Genomic DNA, 19,529 nt, shown 5'->3' with positions numbered 1-19,529 from the left:
AGTAGCCACTGCTTCTTCAAAAGAAGAGGCATGGGTGAGAAGCCAAATGTGGAACCATTCATGGAAATGGAGCCCGTATGATCAGAATATTTTATGTGGTAAGGGGTCTAACATTGTAAGGGCTGAGAAAAAACAACATGGAATAAAATAGAGCTAGAACTAACCAGAGTGAAAGGAAGGAGAAGGGTGTATCTGATATTCTCTTTTTGTAACTTAGCATTAAACTATAACTATAGAGGGTAATTTATCTAGGGATGAAAAACCCCAAAGTAAAGGTTGTGTGTGCACACATGTATGGGTGCATCCATGTGTGTGCATGTATGTGTGCATGCATGTGTGTTTGTGCATGTGTGTGTGTGCACACATGTGAGCTGCATGAGTCAAAGCTGCAGGACAGCCAGGGACAAATGAGAACATTCAAGCCTGATGAAATAAATCAATATTTTGGCCTCCTTGAGCAAACAAATGAACAAATGTGTTCTGAAAAATATTATTGAAACTCATAGCCCCAAGATATTGTAGGTGTGTGTTGGTAGGAGTAATTACAGAACTAATTCTGCTGAGATATTGAAAATGCCTTCAGCTTGGTAACCTATCGACATGGCAAGAACTGTTATCAGTGGAAACAAAAGCAGGTTTTCTGCTTTCTTTAATTTACTTTACTTTGGTCAGAACTCTTCCTTTCTTTGTTAAATCACAGGCTTTTGCTTGGGATTGTTAGTGTAATAAGAGAGACAAATAGCCTGTGCCATACCTGTGTGAAATAGGCACACAGACTAATGGGGACAAATGAATAGTTACTGTTAGTCAGAGAATACCTTAGATCCATCCAGACAACACTATCAGCTCACCTAGGAAGCTTTTTAAAACTACATATGCCCCAGCACTTTGGGAGGCCGAGGTGGGCGGATCACCTGAGGTCGGGAGTTCAAGACCAGCCTGACCAACATGGAGAAACCCCATCTCTACTAAAAATGCAAAATTACCTGGGCATGGTGGCGCATCTCTGTGATCCCAGCTACTCAGGAGGCTGAGGCAGGAGAATCACTTGAACCTGGGAGGCAGAGGTTGCGGTGAGCCAAAATCATGCCATTGCACTCCAGCCTGAGCAACAAGAACAAAACTCCATCTCAAAAAAACAAACAAAAAAAAAAAAAACAAAAACAAAAAACTACATATGTCCATTCTCTATGCCAGATATTCTGATTGAATTTACCTGCCTAGGATCAAGGCATTCATATTTATCCAACCTGATAAATTCATTCATTCAACAGTCATTTAGTAGACTTGTTGAGAATGTATTATAAGTCAAGGTTCTCAGCATGCAACATTGAATAAAACAAAAACGATAATCTTATCTTTTATGGAGTTTACATTGAATAAGGGAGACATACATTAAATAAGATAAATAAGCATAGCATATTAGGAAGTAATAAATGCTAAGGAGAAAAATTAGGCAGAAGAGGAGAATATGAAGCTTCGAATGGAGCAGAAATTCAAATGGGGTAGCTGGGAAAATGACATTTTTAGAAAAGAACTAAAAGAGGTTAGAAACCAAGCAGAAACCTGGGGGCAGGGGGAGAGGTATTACAGGTGGTTGAAACAGCTTGTGCAAAAGTCCTGGGGTAGGAAGTGTCCAAGGAACAATAAGGAGAGCAATGCAGTCTGAAGTAAACAGAAGGCATGAAAGAATAGTGGGAAATGAAGGCAGAGATAATGAAGGACCTTGTAGGTCAATATATAGACATTAGCATTTACTCTTGGAGGGTTTGAACATATGAATGATCTAATCTGACTTATACAGTATCCTTCTGGCTGCTTTTATGAAAAAGGACACAATGGGAGTTAAAGGGAAAGCAAGAAAAGCTCTTGAAAATCAATTTATATAACCCAGGCTCTGGTGGCTGGGACTAGGGATGGTAGCCGTAGAGGTGGTAGAATACGGTATAATGCTGGACATATTTTTAAGGCAGAGTCAACATGATTTGCTGATGGATTTGATCTGGGAGGTGGGTGAAAGTAAAGAAGAAGTCAATGATGTTTTCAAGGTTTTCACTCTGAGCCACTGGCACAAATGAAATTTCCTCTACAAGTATGGGAAAGACTAGAGAAACGTTAGGTTATAACAGGGAGCAATATTATAAGTCCAGCTTCAGACACGCTGTCTTTAGTTGCTTAATAAAATCTAAGTCGAAGTGTTGGAAATGAGTTTGGAATAGAGCTCAGAGACAAGTCAGTGCTGGAAATATAAATTTTGGCTTCAAAATAAGGTAGCATTTAAAGCCCTAAGTCTGGATAGTATCTTCAAGGAACTGAGTTATCCAGAAAGAAGAAGAGATCCAATGACTAAGCCCTGAGTTACTACAGCTTGAAGATGAATCAATGCAGTAGATGTGGTACATCTGGATTTCAGTAAAGCGTTCGTCATTCTCCCATTAAAAGAAGGTTGGTAAGGAGCCTTCACTAATGACACAACTAGAGTCAAACTTACAAGAAAAATTATTATCAAATGGTTCTGTGGAGGGAGCTAATTCATGGAAAACTGAAGTTATGGCCCTGATCCTATCCCATCACCATCTTTTATTAAACTAGGGACGTATATATGCAATCCCCGCCTTTCTAACCGAACACTGTTTAAACTCAGGCCTCCACCCCTTTCTTCCATAACCACATGATTCATGTAAGCTCCAGGGTTGGTGCTGTCTGGCCTGAGGATGATCCCATTCCCTCTTGCCTTCATATGGAAATGTGACTTTCAGTCAGTGAAAAATCAGAAGTTAACCAGGAAGCTCCTAAAAAAAAAAAAAAAAAAAAAAAGGTCCTGGTTCTTAAGAGCGAGCTGGGGGCGGGGGGACGGAGAAGAGATGGCTTTGCTTTCTCCTCCTTTAAGTTTCTGATAAAAGTACCAGGAATTGTGTCTTGTAGCCATCCTGCAGAAATCGTCTATGATAAATTAATAATAATATCCATGAGATAAAGATCTAAGAAGTCAACACAGAATCATGGAGCTCAGAGCCAGAAAACCATGCAGAAAAGATAAGTGAGGGTGTCATAACAAAATACCATAAACTAGATGGAATATAAACAACAGAAATTGATTTCCCACAGTTCTGGAGGCTGAGAAGTCCAAAATCAGAGTGTCAGCAGATTCTGTGTCTGCGGAGGGCCCACCTACAGCTTCATAGTCGGGGCCTCCCTGCTGCTGTGTCCTCATGTGGCAGAAGGCACCAGGGATTTTTTTGAAATCAGAGCACTAATCCCATTCATCCACCCTTATAAACTACTCACCACCCAAAGACCCAACTTCCTAATACCATCATACTGGGGATTCATATTTTAACATGTGAATTTGAGAGGATACAAACATTCAGTCCATTGCAGAATGGTTCAGAGTTTGGGGCGTGTTAAGGTCATGATAGAGAGGCTGGTCACTGAATTCCCAGGCCAATTCTCCTCTTCTGCACCTCATGGTCACCTTAGCCTTGCTTCTTTTTAGCATTTACTCTGCACCTTTTGGATAGGCCTATTGCTCTCCTGAGAACCCCTAATTGGTGTTTTTACCGTCTGATAGGAAACACAACCTTCAACAAACAGCCAGAATGCCTTTGACAGAGTGTTACACAGAGTCATACTTTACCAGCAGAAAAGACCAAAGCTCTAGTGCATGCAGACAGAACCCAAGTGCTTATCTGACTTGTTATGCATTGAAACCCTTCATGAATTTTCAAGGAAATTAAGAACTGGATGCTGTCCTCGGTCTGTGTGTGTTATTTTTGTTTATTTCACCAGAAACTGTTTATCCATGCCCATTAGGAAATTTTAATCAACAAATATAGCCATGGGAAAAGAGTAGCCACAAAGCATGGAGGTAGGGAAAAGTTGCAAAACATGTCCTATTACACTCAGACAGATTGGGAAGTTGGTTGGAGTTATGTAGGAGATGATACAGGGTCCCAAAAGAGATTGTGCCCAAGTAGGGTAAGTCAGGTGGGAGGCTGGCTGAGGTAGACAGAGTATATTTTTTAATTGTGTGCAAACTCTGTGGGTGAGTAGGGAGAGAACACTTTGATTACCATATGGAAAACTTTTATCTCCCATAATCAGAATAACTAACACATAGCACATAGATGATGCTTATTATATGCCAGACACTGGACTTTATAATAATTTACTACACTCAGATGATCTGATCTATTTAATTTGAGGCACAATTGTTAAGTGAGTGTATGTGTGTGTGTGTATATTTATATAAATATACACATATATATACACACACACATATAGTATAAATAGATATGATAAATTTATTGTTATTTTTATTTTACAGAGACACAGAGAGGTTCAGTAACTTACCCAAGGTCACACAGCCAGTGAGGTACAAAACTGGCTCTGAAGCTCATGGTCTTAATCATTATGCTATAAGTTACTGTTACTTCTCATCTTGGCACACAACAAAAGCATTTCCAAAACTGGTTTTGATGCCCCACTTATCCTCACCTCTTGGGCTTTGCACATTATATGTCACACTAAACTTCTTTATCTGGTCCAGTTACAAGTTTTTTTTTTAACTGACAAATGGTAATATGGGATACGTGATGTTTTGATGTATGTATTCATGTAAATGGATACATCAAGCTAATTGACAAATGCATCACCTCACACCCATCATTTCTGTGGTGAGAACATTTAAAATTTACTCTTTCAGCAATGCTGAAGTACACATTATTATTAGTTACAGTCACTATTTTGTACAATAGATCTCAAAAATGTATTCATCCTACTAAAATTTTGTAGGCTTTGACCAGCATCTGCCTACTCCCCAACCCGCAGCCTTTGGTAACCACCATTCTACTCTCTACCTCTATTAGTTTGGCTTTTTTAGATTGCATTTATAAGTGATATCATAAAATATTTGTTGTTCTGTGCTTAGCTTATTTTGCTTAAAAATAAGGTTTATCGGCCGGGCGCGGTGGCTCAAGCCTGTAATCCCAGCACTTTGGGAGGCCGAGACGGGCGGATCACGAAGTCAGGAGATCGAGACCATCCTGGCGAACATGGTGAAACCTCGTCTCTACTAAAAAATACAAAAAACTAGCTGGGTGAGGTGGCGGGCGCCTGTAGTCCCAGCTACTCGGGAGGCTGAGGCGGGAGAATGGTGTAAACCCGGGAGGCGGAGCTTGCAGTGAGCTGAGATCTGGCCACTGCACTCCAGCCTGGGCAACAGAGCGAGACTCCGTCTCAAAAAAAAAAAAAAAAAAAAAATAAGGTTTATCCATGTTGTTATAAATGACAGAATTTCCTTCTTTTTAAAGGCTATTATTCCATTGTGTATATTGCCACATTTTCTTTATCCATTCATCCATAGATGAACACTGGGGTTGATTCCAATACACTGACTATTGTAAATAATGCTGTAATGAATTTGGGAGTGAAGATACCTCTTCAACATGCAGATTTCAATTCCCTTGAATATATACCCAGAAGCGGGATTGCTGGATCATATGGTAGTTCCATTTTTAGTTTTTTGAAGAAGCTCCATACTGTTTTCCAGAAGGGCTGTACTAATTTACATTCCCACCAACAGAACTCAAGGATTCTGTCTTTTTGTTAATAGCCACCCTAACAGGTGTGAGGTGATATCTCATTATGGTTTTAATTTGCATTTCCCTGATGATTAGTGATGTTGAAAGTATTTTCATATACCTGTTGGTCATTTGTATGTGTTCTTTGGATAATTTTCTATTCAGGTTCTTTGCCCATATTTAAATACAGTTATTTATTTTCTTGCTATTGATATGTAGAGGACGTACAGAGGTTATGAATCGCTCTAGCATATTTACCAGCACAACAACATGCTGGGTTCTGCATCCTAACAAGGCATTAGGTGCTACATGGGAACATAAGTGAAAAGCGACTTCATTTGATGAGTAGTGAGGATTGAGTCACTTACCCTAATACCTCTCATTTTTTGTTTCAAGCAAGTGGAGATAAAAGTCCTGAGAATCCATTAACAGGTAAAATGTCTTAAGATTTATGTAGAAGGTTTTCTCTATACAACTGTTGTGTCCTTCTGAAATGTTTGGCAAATCCAACTAAAGATTCTTGATCAATCTGGTCATCAAGAATCTTTAGTTGATGACCTAATAGACACCTGTAGAACAATCCACCCATCAGCCACAGAATATACATTATTTTCCTCTGCACATGGGACATACTCCAAGATCAATCACATGCTTGGTCGTAAAGAAAGTCTCAATGAATTAAAAAATACTGACATAATGGCAACCACAGTCTTGAACTACAGTGGAATAAAAGTAGAAATGAATATGAAAAGATCTCTCAAAACCACACAATTACCTGAAAATTAAACAACGTGCTGTTGAATGATTTTTGGAGAAACAAGAAAATTTAAAAATTATTTTAAATAAATGTAAACTTAGAAACAACATACCACAATCTCTGGGATGCAACAAATGCAGTGGTAAGAAAGCTTATAGCACTAAGTGCCTATCTCAAGAAGTTATAAAGTTCTCAAATTAATAATCTCACATCACACTTAGAGGAACTAGAAAAATAAGAACTAACCCCAAAGCTAGCAGTAGCAAAGAAATACTAAAATCAACACAGACCTGAACAAAATTGAGACGCAAAAATCCATACAAAGAAGCAATGAAACCCAAAGTGGGTTCTTTGAGAGGATAAACAAGATCCATAGACCACTAGTTAGATTAACACAGAAAAAAAGACAGAAGATCCATATAAGCACAATCAGAAACAGAAAGATGACATTACAACTGATGCTACAGAAATACAAAGGGTTTTCAGAGACTATTCTGAACACCTCATGCACACAAACTAGAATACTGAGAGGAAATGAATAAATGCCTGGAAACATACAATCTCCCAAGGATGAATCAGGAAGAAATTGCAACCCTGAGGAGACCAATATCAAGTTCTAACATTGAATCGGTAACAAAAATCCCACCAACCAAAAAAGCCCTGGACCACATGGATTCACAGTCAAATCCTACCAGATGTACAAACATGAGCTAGCACAGATTCTACTGAAACTATCCAAATAATCGAAGCGGAAGAACTCCTCCTTAGAGAGGCTTCAAACTGAAGCTTCTGCCCAGTTTGAACAGAAGATTATTGAACTGGAAGCTGATTGCTGTTTGTGGCATTTTTGCATCTCTGAGAGGCATGCAGGCAAGCAGTGGAAGGGAGTCTTAGACCAGTGTCATCCTGATACCAAAACGCGGCAAACAGACAACAAAAAAGAGAACAGGCCAATATCCCTGATTAACATAGATGCAAAAATCTTCAACAAAATACTAGTAAACCAAATATAAAAGCACATCAAGGATAGAGAAATAAGTACAGTAAGTGAGTGTCATTTTTTATTTCCCCAATGGTAACAATGTAGTAATAAGCATTATTTCTTAAATGGATTATATATCTATGTGGGATATGCATGTGTTGGAGGCTTTTCCTTAACAGTCTCTCCTTTCTTAAGAGTCAGAATCTGGCTGAGTGCAGTGGTTCACACCTGTAATCACAGCACTTTGGGAGGCCAAGGCGGGCATTTCACGAGGTCAGGAGTTTGAGACCAGACTGGCCAGTATAGTGAAACATGTCTCTACTAAAAATACAAAAATTAGCCGGGTATGGTGGCGCACGCCTGTAGTCCTAGCTACTCAGGAGGCTGAGGCAGGAGAATCGCGTGAACCCAGGAAGCAAATGTGGTGAGCCAAGATCGCGCCACTGCACTCCAGCCTAGGCAACAGAGCGAGACACCATCTAAAAAAAAAAAAAAAAACACACACACACACAAAAAGCCAGAGTCATGGAAGTAAACCTCCCCCTTATAAATAAGAAGAGTCATTCAGAAATACAGTGTTGCAATGAAGTCACAGGCTCTGAAGACTTACTGTGGGGTTCGAATCCCAGCTGCACTGTTTACTGGCAATGTATAAGTCCTTCCACCTATATATATATATTCCTTATGTGTAAAATAATAATAGAAAAAAAACAGAACAGAAAAAAATATTGAAAGCAAATGTGCCAACACACAAATAAGAATTCTCTCTGGGTAGTATGTCTAGTGATTTTTCTAAACTTTCTCCAATTAAAGGAAAGAATTATTAGTGTTGTCAAGTAGAGAGCAAACCTTTATTAATTATCTAAGAATTGCCTCTGATTAGCACAGTTTAAATAATAAGCAGATGTTAAATAAAGTACTGTTAGGGATCCTAAATAGTTTTTTAACTTAACTCTATTTACAACCTCAATTAAAGTCTTTTTTCATAATTGGGCAAAACTAAACATACCCTAGTCCATATACATATTGCCACACAGATAGACTGATACTGATTAGCTATTAAATACAACTGTGTTTCTTTGTTAAGGAAAAGATTTGAGACAGAAAAACAGACAATTCAACTTCTAATTAATGCACATTCTTTCAAATGACTTAGAAGAGAATATTTTGAAACTTTTCTAGACTTTACTTTGACTCAGAATAGTTTCAAAGAAGAGCCACACACAAAAAATGATGGTAGTTAGGGAACTCTAAATTCTAAGAATTCTAAGAAGAAACATGACTGTCTGCCCCTGAATAGCTCCAGACCTCTGCACACATTACTTCACTAACACTTTCCCAACAATTATATTCATCACCAGCAAAACTGATGACTATAACAACCATATTAGAAAGACAGATATTGATTCACTGGAATTATGTACCATTAGAGTTCAGTCTCATTTTCAAGTATCAAATTTATATTCATATTTCATCATTGTTTTCCTGGAGTAATTTTTCCAAAAGATTAAACACAAAAATTTTTTCTAGGGCCTTACAATAGCACATAATGTTATTCCATTGTTTACCAGCAACTTTCCACACTCATCATTTAACCTTAAAATCACATGACAATTGTGTTTTACAAATGATTCTTTTAACAACAAAATTCTTTTTGGATGATAAGTTTTGTAATCTTATTCTAATATAATGCAGGTTCATACTGCCTTAAAATTAGATCTTGCCAACAGATGAAAAAAAGGATCATTATTTACAAAACAAAAGATGCTGTTTATCAAAAGATTCATTGCAAAGAAGATTCTTTTAAAGGACAAGCTCTTCTACTACATTTAAAATACTTCAGTTTAGAACAACTGTGTCTTCCCGTAGCTTTTCAGTATTGAAGTTGGAGCATCCATATACTGTGTATATCTCATTACAATGACAGAACTTTGCAAAGCAAGGAGCCACTCAGCTATGACTCAATCAATTAGGAAAGGAGAAAAGCAGACCCAGCCAAGGAGAAACATGAAGAAGCAGCAGCAGGAAGGACAGAATAAGTTAAGAAGCATAAAAAAGGCTCTAAAAAAATGAAAATTCTCAAATATCTGGGAGAACAGTGAAATAGAGCAACTCCGTGGCTTGTATCCATTACATGTGATATGGTTTGGCTCTGTGCCCTAACCCACATCTCATCTCAAATTGAAATCCCCATGTGTTAAGGGAGGACTTGGTGGGAGGTGATTGGATTATGGGTATGCTCTCCCCCATGCCGTTCTCATGATAGTGAGTGAGTTCTCGTGAGAGCCGATGGTTTTAAAGTGTGGCATTTCCCCTTTGCTCGCTTTGTCTCTCTCCTGCTGCCATGTAAGATGTGCCTTGCTTCCCCTTCACCTTTGCCATGATTGTAAGTTTCCTGAGGCCTCCCCAGCCATGCAGAACTGTGAGTCAATTAAACCTCTTTCCTTTATAAAGTACCCAGTCTTAGGCAGTTCTTTATAGCAGTGTGAAAATGGACTAATGTAACATGTATGTATGATCAAACCCTTCCCAAGAGGTTTAAAAAGGTTTCTGAGGTCAGAACCTCTGTCTAGTTGTCAGTCCCTACCTAGCAATGAGCCCTAAGCACAGTAGACCTCAATAAATATTTGTTGAATGAAAGAAATGATACCAAATAGTACATTTGAATAACTTCTAATAAATGTACCTTCCATTTTGGTACACCTGGGAAAATGATTAGGGGTAAGGGATGGCACAGGGATTATTATCTATCTTTGTTCAACCTCTTATACAAACAAAACAGAGCCACCAAATCACAACTATTGATAAGGTGATTATTATCTCTTTTGACATGGCAATGAAATGTTACCTATGTTCAATAATCACACTAATCTAGTTAGTGTCTATGACTACCAATAAATCTTAAGCAACAGATTCCATCCAAGTCCTCTGATTAGAGGCCAGGCTTGTATCACATCCTGACTCCCTACCCCCAGGTCCACCACCCATTCCAGACCAGGACCAAAAGCCCTCCTTGGAAAGGAAGGCCCTGCCTGCTGATCTGTCCTCTCTCCCTGCAGACAGATAGTGCCCCTAGCGGAGTGGTCTAAGACTCCCTTCCACTGCTTGCCTGCATGCCTCTCAGAGATGCAAAAATGCCACAAACAGCAATCAGCTTCCAGTTCAATAATCTTCTGTTTGAACTGGGTGGAAGCTTCAGTTAATGCAAAGAACCTTAGAAAAGGGTAAAATAAAATTGATTTCCATATGTCCAAAGGCCATTGTCCTACTCGGTAAGTGTGAAAGCTGATTGCAAGAGGTATTGTGGTATTGTGGCTTTCATATGTTCTGTTTATGTAGCCAAAATTCCATTATTTTGGTAATGGAGGACGGGGAAGTAGTATAATAGATAACTGAAATTCACAGATAATCCCAAACCCAAAATCTTGGCCAGGAGTTACTAACTTAATGCCCACTAATCTTTGATCAGAGCATCCCAGCAAGAAATCAAATTGCAGAGCCACATAGCTGCAATGTCAACTTATTTTTAGTCTTCCAACAAAACTACCAACCTTCTATTTTTCTCCTGCTGTTCGCCCCACCACTGCATCAGTTTTCCAGCATAGACACGTATTTAGCAAAACAGCAGACTTTGTGTGTCAGGAGGAAAGAGAAAGAGAAAAGAACTCGTAAAGCTGTTCTCCTAAAAATGGAACATTGTACTTTAAGCAACTTTAGCAATGGGCTTCCCGAGTTGATCTGGGTCTCTCACAGTGCTTCCCACGTGTGTTTGATGATCATGCAAACTGGTTAACCAGCTAAAAAGACAGGAACCACTTGTGGTTGTCACCCTCTACGATAACCCCCAAGAGCTCCCACAAATACACCCCCTATAGCCAAGAAATTACAACAACAACAACAACAACAACAACAACAAACTTTAAAGGGACACTGAATAACCTGTATTTTTAATGGCTAGCACTTGATCATTTTTTTTTAGCAGAGTATTCTGTGGACAGTTGGGTTTTTGTTGGCTTTATTTATTTTTTGTTTTGTTTTTCCTCCAAAGGACATACACCACTAACGACATGTTCTACTTATTTTCCAAAATTCTTTGCCTCAGTCATTTGGGCAGAAACACAGAGAATCACTCACAATACATCACCAGTCATCTCTAGTAAGGAAACAGCAAATTTCTTTCTTGGCTCTTGTCTCCAAGTCATTCATCAGATCTCTTTATTCTTTTGTACTGTGTCTCATCTTCTCTCTCTAATATCACAGTTGCCATTTCAGTCTGAGCCCTTATTATCTCTTGTGATTTCTAGCACTTTCTAATTCTCATTGTCTTTTTTCCCTCTTCACCCCGTATTAAATCATGTCATTCCATTGTTTAAAAACTACAGGTCTGTAATTATGCTCTCCAGGCACCATGGGCTAACAAAAAAAATTTTACTACCACTCTTGAACTCCAAAGGGAGTCCCTGACCAAAATTCTTGTGCCTCTGAATTGTTAAAGACAGGGTTTCAACTTAAAATGTGGAAATAAGTACAGTAAGTAAACATCATTTTTTATTCCCCAATGATAACGATGCAGTAATAAGCATTATTTTTCAAATGGATTACATATTTGCGTAGGATATGCACATGTTGGAGGCCTTTCCTTACAGTCTTTCCTTTCTTAGGAGCCAGAAGAATGGAAGTAAACCTCCCCCTTATAAATAAGAAGATTCATTCAGAAATAGAGTGTTGCAATGAAGTCCCTGACTCTGAAGACTGACTGTGGAGCTTAGATCCCAGCTGCGCTGTTCACTGGCTATGTACAAGTCCTTCTGCCGCTATATATTTTCCTTATGTGTAAAATAATAATAGCTATTACAGTGTTGTGAGGATTTATACAATTCTCATGTAAAATAAGAAAGAAAAATAAACTTATGCTAATCTCTATGACACACGTATTTCAGTGCCCTGTCACATAATAAGCACATGGTAAGTGTTGCCTCTTACCATCATTTTCAGTCTCATTAACAAAGAGCATACTGGAAACTCACAGTACATGATGGTCATAGAATGTCAAGGTTAAAGGAATTAAGGGACTTTCTCTTTGGTAGAATCCCCCTTCCTCCACCACTGGCCACCCTTAATTTTACAAAGGAAGAAAATAATTTAATTCAGAGGTTCTTTTTTGTTTTGTTTTGTTTTTTCAGGAAGTCGTTGGTTATTTTTTACTTTTTCTTTGTAACGCAGTAGACACTGGTTACCTCCGTACAGTGCTGCTCTTACTTTTTGGTGCCACCAAGTGGCCAAGTTTAATGGCGCAGTGATACTTCCCCAAGAGGGCACCCCAATTTTTATAGCATAAGCTTTGTTTGAGACAGCCTTTGAAAGCTTTTCAATGCTCATCAAATTAATGAGTAGCACTCTGGTTTGAGCAAGGAAGCAAAACCAGTGGCTCTCCAGGAACGAAGGAAATCATTCCTGAGAAAGAGAAATAGGCAACTGTTGGTTTTGGTTGAGCTTCAGCCCTTCCTTCCATGCCTGGAACGCACTTTCTTATTTCTGAGTTTTAAGAAATGCATGTCTGGCCTTCCGGATAGGCAGGAACCATTAGTAATTTAAACAATATACACATTTTGAATGAACGCTCAAGGGCTAATAACAATATTTGCCTGGAAATTGGAAGGACCAAAGTGAAATATAGCTCTCAAAAAAAAAAAAAAAAAAACCTTAAAATAAAAGAATAAATATAAAATTTTAGCCAAAAATTACAATAGTGAGTAGTCACTTTCACATTGTTTAATAACATTTTTAACCTTTTTATGAACCGCAAAATATAATGGAAAAAATTTTTTTCAGAAACATGTCTTTTACAAAGAACTTCATACCTTTGAATTTACAGATTTGGAAAACCTAAAAAAAACCTTCAACTACTAAAAGCGATGGGCAGTCTAGACTTTAGAGCAATCAATTCACCATTTTTTGTTTTATTTCCAGTCTCTATCTAATGAAAATCATTTTTAAAAGTCTTATTTTTTGGTAAAGTCTATTGTTTTAAGCTTTGATTAGTGAGAATGTTATGCATTTGAGGTGTCTCATTTTTCCCTAATCCTTTTTTCTTTTCTTTATATTCTTTTAAATTCTTTATTCTACCTTGGTCAAGGATGATTCATCCTGGATATTGTACACATTTTTTTATTTCTCCTTCTTGTAAAATTTTGAGGTGAAATTTCACTTTGTAAAATTTTTCCTTCAAAATAAAAAAAAAAATCCAAAGAGGATTTTTGTTCTTAAAAGACTCAAGATCAAAACAGAATTAAATGACTGAAAATTAAATATAGTTCCTAAAGATTAAATTTTAAAATTATAAATGGCAGTACACCAAACAAGTCAGTGAAGAGAATTACGGTAAAATTTAATTTTATTTCCTCTTGTATTATTATTTAAAATTTTATAAACATTTGTAAAGCTATCTAACTCATGAATCTACTAATTCGTGGTAACTACCAATCTAGGTGTTTATTTGACCATTTTAAAGTTCATAACAACTGTTTTGCTACATAAATTTAACAGCTCTAACAATCCCCATTAATCTGAAGCATTTTAGTCTTACAATAATAAATACTTCAACTGAGAGAATTTAAACCTTTAGCTGATAAGGAAATGTTCACTTCACGTTACATTTGAAATGGTTATTATACTTGAATGTGACTATTCAGACACTGACAATAAATCCAAATGACAAGTTTTGTTCACACTACTAATGTTGATTATATTGATTAGAGACAATGAAAACTACGTGATGATGATTTGTTCATGGAGAGTTCAAGGATGCCACAAATGACACTATAATGAGTGTTTAGCTACTTGGCCTTCCAAAGACCAAAGTCAAAGCAAACTTGAATTACAAATTGGGGCCAAACTCAAGGCCAGCCCTTGACTTTAGTGCAGCCCTTGTGAATGTACTCTGGAAGTATGATACAGGGGTAATTGTCCCGGCAATGGAGTCATTTAGATTCCAGTCTTATCTCTAACTTTTTCTACCTGTTTGATCTTAGGCAAGTTGCACAAGCTCTCAGGCTTCAATTTCCTCATGAAAAAACAGGAACAATAAACTCAGAAGACTGATTGAGGCTGTGCAGATAATGCACTGAGCACAGGGCCTGTCCTGTAGTATACACTCAGGAAATCCTAGTTTACTATAGTTACTGTGATCATCATCAATAATATTAGGATCATAATATCTACTTTGAGGAGTTTACAAATTGGAGATTACCTATCAGTATCACTTAAAAACATTTTGTGTCCATTTAATCAATGTTAGTTGACATTACCTAGCCACATGTAGAACTGTGCAAAATGCTATAGATACAACCTTAGTTTGTGAATTCAGAGCAAATGCAACCAACAGGTGCATACTCAGCTGAAATGGACATGTCATTTCTTTTTATTGACCCAGTGTCCTCATCTCCTTCCAATGTATAAGGAATTCTGCATCTTAAAATTTCTGGAGAATGCAGAGCCAACCTCTTCTCATAGGCGCTGAAAACACTTAAAAAGCTCCTTTCACGGTTCCACCTGAAAGCAAAGCTTAAGCACATGAACTAAATTCAGCCAATCAGATGCACCTATCTGAGATTTTTGCATTAAAGATTGTGATCTAGTGAAACAGGGACAAGAAATCATGCTGAGGGATGCAGAAGACGCATCAGCATCCACTTTCCAGGTGCAGCAATGCTGCTGCTACAAATGTGACATCCAGTGGTCAGTCGCAGTAGCTTTAGTGGATCTTACTCATGTGGCAGTGGCAAGAATTTGCTATGATTCTAGATGTGTAGCCTCCTTTTTCTTGACTATTTGTCAAACCTTGTATTCTAACTTTCTCAACAATTACGTGAGCTACATAGTACACTTTCAATAAATTGCAATTCTGCTTAAGTGAAGCAGAATCCGTTTCTGCTATTGCCACTGAGACTGACATGGAAATTGGTAACAGGCAGTGGGGTGCTGGAGGCAGTTGACCTCCAAATGGGGCATTGACTGAAGGAATGGAAGTAACACAGTAAGGACTCCACGATTCCTTGCAGGGCAGAGTGGATAGCCATGAGGATTATGATTATTCACAACATGAATGGCACCCCCTGGCATTGTGTTTGCAAACTTATTCTGAACTGGGAAATGGTGAGCCTTATTATGCAGTTATAAAACTCAGAAAAAGTTGAAAGTAGCTACTTTTAAAGGAGAGAAAAAATGGAAGTATGGATTTAATATTAAAAGTTCTTTCTGATGGAAACAAAAAACACTGGGAAGTCCGAAAGAGGGGAGGGAGGGAGGAAGTGTTGAAAAATTACCTATTGAGTACTATGTTTACTATTCGGGTTATGGGTTCAATAGAAGCCCAAACCTTACCATCCCACAATATATCCATGTAACACACCTGCACATGCACCCCCAAATCTAAAATGTTAAAAAATGTATGGTATTCCCTGTCAAGATGGCTGAATAGGAGCAGCTCCAGTTTGCAGCTCCCAGCAAGACCAATGTAGAAGGTGGGTGATTTCTGCTTTTCCAACTGAGGTACCCAGCTCATCTCATTGGGACTGATTAGACAGTGGGTGCAGCCCACGGAGGGCGAGCCGAAGCAGGGTGGGGTGTCGCCTCACCCAGGAAGTGCAAGGGGTCAGGAAACTCCCTCTCCCAGCCAAGGGAAATGATGAGGGACCCTGCCCTGAGGAATGGTGCACTCCAGCCCAGATACTACACTTTTCCCACAGCCTTCACAACCTGCAGACCAGGAGATTCCCTCAGGTACCTACACCACCAGGGCCCAGGGTTTCAAGCACAAAACTGGGTGGCCATTTGGGCAGACACGGAGCTAGCTGCAGGGGGCTTTGTTTGTTTGTTTGTTTGTTTCATACCCCAGTGGCACCTGGAATGGCAGTGAGACAGAACCGTTCACTACCCTGGAAAGGGGGCTGAAGCCAGGGAGCCAAGTGGTCTAGCTCAGCAGATCCCACAACCATGGAGCTCTGCAAGCTAAGATCCACTGGCTTAAATTCTTGCTGCCAGGACAGCAGTCTGAAGCTGACCCGAGACTCCCTGGAGCTTGGTGCGGGAAGGGGTGTCCACCATTACTGAGGCTTGAGTAGGAGGTTCTCCCCTCACAGTGTAAACAAAGCCACCTGGAAGTTCGAACTGGGTGGAGCCCACCACAGCTCGACAAAGTCACTGTAGCCAGAATGCCTCCCTAGATTCTTCCTCTCTGGGCAGGGCATCTCTGAAATAAAGAAAGCAGCCTCAGTCAGGCGCTTATAGATAAAAGCTCCATCTCCATGGGAAAGAACACCTGGGGGCGGGGGCGGCTGTGGGCATAGCTTCAGCAGACTTAAATGTTCCTGCCTATCGGCTCTGAAGAGAGCAGTGGATCTCCCAGCACAGCGCTCAAGCTCTGCTAAGGTACAGACTGCCTCCTCAAGTGGGTCCCTGACACTCCTGCTTCCTGATGAGGAGACACCTCCCAGCAGGGTTTGATATGCACCTCATACAGAACTCCAGCTGGCATCTGGCTGGTACCCCTCTGGGACGAAGCTTCCAGAGGAAGGAACACGCAGCAGTCTTTGCTGTTCTGCAGCCTCCACTGGTGATACCTAGGCAAACAGGGTCTGGAGTGAACCCCCAGCAAACTCCAGCAGACCTGCAGAACAGGGGCCCGACTGTTAGAAGAAAACTAACAAACATAAAGCAATAGCATCAACATCAACAAAGAGGACGACCATGCAAAAGCTTCATCTGAAGATTCCAACAGCAAAGACCAAAGGTAGATAAATCCATGAAGATGAGGAAAAACCAGTACAAAAAGGCTGAAAATTCCAAAAATCAGAATGCCTCTTCTCCTCCAAAGGATCACAACTCCTTAGCAGCAAGGGAACAAAACTGGATGGAGAATGAGTTTGATGAACTGGCAGAAGTAGGCTTCAGAAGGTGGGTAATAATAAACTCCTCTGAGCTAAAGGAGCAGGTTCTAACCCAATGCAAGGAAGCTAAGAACCCTGAGAAAGGTTAGAGGAATTGCTAACTATAATAAACCAGTTTAGAGAAGAAGATAAATGACCTGATGGAGCTGAAAAACACAGCACAAGAACTTCGTGAAGCATACACAAGTATCAATAGCCAAACCGATCAAGCAGAAGGAACAATATCAGAAATTGAAGATCAACTTAATAAAATAAAGTAAGAAGACAAGATTAGAGAAAAAAGAATGAAAAGGAATGAACAAAGCCTCCAAGAAATATGGGACTATGTGAAAAGACCAAACCTACACTTGATTGGTGTACCTGAAAGTGAAGGGGAGAATGGAATCAAGTTGGAAAGCACTCTTCAGAATATTATCCAGGAGAACTTCCCCAAACTAGGAAGAAAGGCCAACATGCAAATTCAGGAAATACACAGAACACCACAAAAATACTCCTTGAGAAGAGCAACCCCAAGACACATAATCATCAGATCCTCCAAGGTGGAAACGAAGGAAAAAATGTTAAGGGCAGCCAGAGAGAAAGATCAGGTTATCTACAAAGTGAAGCTCATCAGACTAACAGCGGATCTCTCTGCAGAAACCCTACAAGCCAAAAGAGAGTGGGGGCCGATATTTAACATTCATAAGGAAAAGAATTTTCAACCCAGAATTTCATATCTAGCCAAACTATGCTTCACAAGTGAAAGAGAAATAAAATCCTTTACAGACAAGCAAATGTTGAGGGATTTTGTCACCACCAGGCCTGCCTTACAAGAGCTCCTGAAGGAAGCATACAATATGGAAAGAAAAAAACAGTACCAGCCACTGCAAAAACAAACCAAAATGTAAAGACCATCGACACTATGAGGAAACCACATTAACTAATGGGCAAAATAATCAGCTAGCATCATAACAACAGGATCAAATTCACACATAGCAATAATAACCTTAAAATGGAAATGAGCTAAATGTCCCAATTAGAAGACACAGACTGGCAAATTGGATAGAGTCACGACCCATCAGTGTGCTATATTCAGGAGACTCATCTCATGTGCAAAGACACACATAGGCTCAAAATAAAGAGATGGAGGAATATTTACCAAGCAGATGGAAAGCAAAAAAAAAAAAAGAAAGAAAGAAAAGCAGAGGTTGCAATCCTAGTCTATGATAAAATACACTTTAAACCAACAATGATCAAAAAGACAAAGAAGGGCATTACAGAACTGTAAAAGAATCAATGCAATCAGAAGAGCTAGCTATACTAAATATATATGCACCCAATACAGGAGCACCCAGATCCATAAAGCAAGTTCTTAGAGACCAAAGAGACTCAGACTCCCACACAATAATAATGGGAGACTATAACACTCCACTGTCAATATTAGACAGATCAACAAGACAGAAAATTAACAAGGATACTCAGTACTCGAACTCAGCTCTGAACCAAGTGAGCCTAATAGACATCTACAGACTCTCTCCCTCAAATCAACAGAATATACATTCTTCTCAGCACCATATCACACTTATTCTAAAATCGACCACAAAATTGAAGTAAAACAATCCTCAGCAAATGCAAAAGAAAGAAAATCGTAACAGTCTCTCATACCACAGTGCAATCAAATTAGAACTCAGGATTAAGAAACTCACACAATTGGGAGGCCAAGACGGGCAGATCGCGAGTTCAGGAGATCAAGACCATCCTGGCTAACATGGTGAAACCCCGTCTCTACTAAAAAATACAAAAAACTAGCTGGGCAAGGTGGCGGGCGCCTGTAGTCCCAGCTACTCGGGAGGCTGAGGCAGGAGAATGGCGTAAACCCGGGAGGCGGAGCTTGCAGGGAGCTGAGATCTGGCCACCGCACTCTAGCCCGGGTGACAGAGCGAGACTCTGTCTCAAAAAAAAAAAAAAAAAAAAAAAAAAGAAACTCACACAAAACTGCAAAACTACATGGAAACTGAACAACCTGCTCCTGAATAACTACTGGGTAAATAATGAAATTAAGGCAGAAATAAATAAGTTCTTTGAAACCAATGAGAACAAACACAAAACATACCAGAATCTCTGGGACACAGCTAAAGCAGTGTTTAGAGGGAAATTTACAGCACTAAATGCCCACATCAGAAAGCAGGAAAAATTTACAATTGACACTCTAACAACACAATTAAAAGAACTGGAGAAGCAAGAGCAAACAAATTCAAAAGCTAGCAGAAGACAAGAAATAA

The sequence above is a fragment of the Rhinopithecus roxellana genome, chromosome 4, assembly GCF_007565055.1.
Source record: "Rhinopithecus roxellana isolate Shanxi Qingling chromosome 4, ASM756505v1, whole genome shotgun sequence".
Lineage (NCBI taxonomy): Eukaryota > Metazoa > Chordata > Mammalia > Primates > Cercopithecidae > Rhinopithecus > Rhinopithecus roxellana.
The sequence above is the reverse complement of the archived record's forward strand: the minus strand, read 5'-3'. Positions refer to the sequence as shown.